Below are 2,103 nucleotides of genomic sequence, written 5' to 3'. Positions count from 1 at the left end.
TTTAAAAGAAATGTCTACTTTGTCGTTTAAGTTTGTTTAAAGGTTAATACGTCTGAAAGATATCTAGATGCTCATATTTCTAGCAACGTCATGACATGCTCAATTATCTCTTAACCTATCTATGTTAAGCTCTTTAATTATTATTATATCTCACCATATGTATTCCATGCCCTTGATGCACTCACACCAAGTCAAATATCTCTCTATTTGAGATATTTCTCTTTGGCTGATGCCCCTTAGCATCTCCATCTCATATAAAAAGAAAAGGAAAGGAAAGGAATCTAAGCCCATATGCTCTCTCTGCCTCTTCAGCCATTGACCATGGAAGAAACCCAATTAACAACCCACATTGCCATTTTACCCTCTCCAGGAATGTGTCACCTCATCCCACTAACCATTTTTGCAAAAAGACTTACCCTTCAACACAATTTCACCATCATCTTCATCATCCCTAACGATGGATCCAAATCCAAAGCCCAAAAAACAGTCCTTGATGCCCTCCCCAAGAGCATAAGCTCTATGGTTTTACCTGCAGTTAACCTTGATGATCTCCCTGGAGATGTTAAGATCGAAACTCGTATCTGCCTCACTGTGTCTCGTTCCATCTCTTCTAATCGTGAAGCTTTGAGAATCTTAACTTCTACAAACCATATTGTTGCCTTAGTTGTTGATCTCTTTGGCATGGAAGCATTTGATGTAGCTAAGGAATACAAGGTTCCATCCTACATCTTCCCCTCAACGGCTGCCTTCTTTTCCTTTTTCCTTCATTTGCCGGAACTTGCCGGAACAAGCTAGATGTACTCTTGTGAGTATAGGGACTTGCCGGAACCGGTGAGGCTTCCTGGTTGCGCGCCGCTGCATGGAAGCGATCTCCTGGATCCAGTTCAAGATAGGAAGAATGAGGCCTACAAGTGGATCCTACACATTTCATATAGATTAGCTGAAGGTGTTCTATTGAATAGTTTCATGGGGTTGGAAGAAAGTGCCATAAAAGCTTTTAAGGAAGGAGTTGTTCCAGCTGCCCCACCGGTCTACCCGGTTGGACCAATCATAAAAACTGGTTCATTAGATGAGACCGATGCAACCGGGTGCTTGAGATGGTTGGATAATCAACCACAAAACTCAGTTCTATTTGTGTCATTTGGGACTGGTGGAGCCCTCTCTGAAGAACAATTTAAGGAATTGGCCTTAGGATTGCAGCAAAGTGGGCATAGGTTCTTGTGGGTTAGTAAGAGTCCAACTAGAGGAGCAGCTGACGCAACATTTTTCACTGTGCAAAGCTTGGAGGACCCATTATTCTTCTTGCCTGAGGGCTTCTTGGAGAGGACCAAAGAGGTGGGCTTGGTTGTGCCCTCATGGGCTCCCCAGATTCAAGTGCTTACCCATGACTCAACTGGAGGATTCTTGACTCATTGTGGATGGAATTCAACCCTCGAGAGTATCGTGCATGGTGTTCCCATGATTGTTTGGCCACTCTATGCAGAGCAAAAGATGAATGCAGTGATGTTGGTGGAGGACATATAAAGGTTGTGTTTAAGGCCCAAAGCAAAGGAGAATGGCTTGATAGGGCAGCAAGATATTGCAAAAGTGGTGAAGACCTTAATGGAGGGGGAAGAAGGAAAAAGAGTTCAAAGCAAGATGACAGAACTCAAGGACGAAGCAGCCAAGGTGTTGGGAGATGATGGGTCTTCCACAAAGGCACTATCCGAGGTTGCATACAAATGGAAGAACCATAAGACCATTTAAGATATAAGGTAAGATAGTGAAATCATCAAAGAATAATGAGTTAAGACATTGACCAATATTAATGTTTCTCAGTTCAGGAGCTAACCAATATCTGGTTGCCTATTGAGTTAGGACTACTCTTTTAGGAAGTGATTCGATGTTATCTTTGTTTTAGTGGCAATTACTATCATTTCCCTATACTTGGCTTATATTTACTAAAATTCTCCTATCTTTGGCTTTTTTCTCATACTCCCCTACCTTAAAGTTAGTTTTTTGCAGTCAAAAAAACTTTTTCCTTTATTATTTATTTACATCGTTTTGCCAGACATGATGAATAGAGAAAAAGTTGAAGGCTAGGGAGTTTTAGTAAATATAGGC

At 41.5% G+C, this 2,103-nt stretch overlaps 1 pseudogene; it reads left to right on the top strand.

Annotated features, from left to right (window-relative positions):
• The first annotated feature begins 321 nt into the window (after window positions 1–321).
• LOC122058880 lies at window positions 322–1,746 on the top strand (annotated as a pseudogene).
• The last annotated feature ends 357 nt before the right edge of the window (window positions 1,747–2,103 follow it).

This window comes from Macadamia integrifolia, chromosome 13 (assembly GCF_013358625.1).
Source record: "Macadamia integrifolia cultivar HAES 741 chromosome 13, SCU_Mint_v3, whole genome shotgun sequence".
Classification (NCBI taxonomy): Eukaryota; Viridiplantae; Streptophyta; class Magnoliopsida; order Proteales; family Proteaceae; genus Macadamia; species Macadamia integrifolia.
This window is presented reverse-complemented; position numbering and strand designations above follow the sequence as displayed.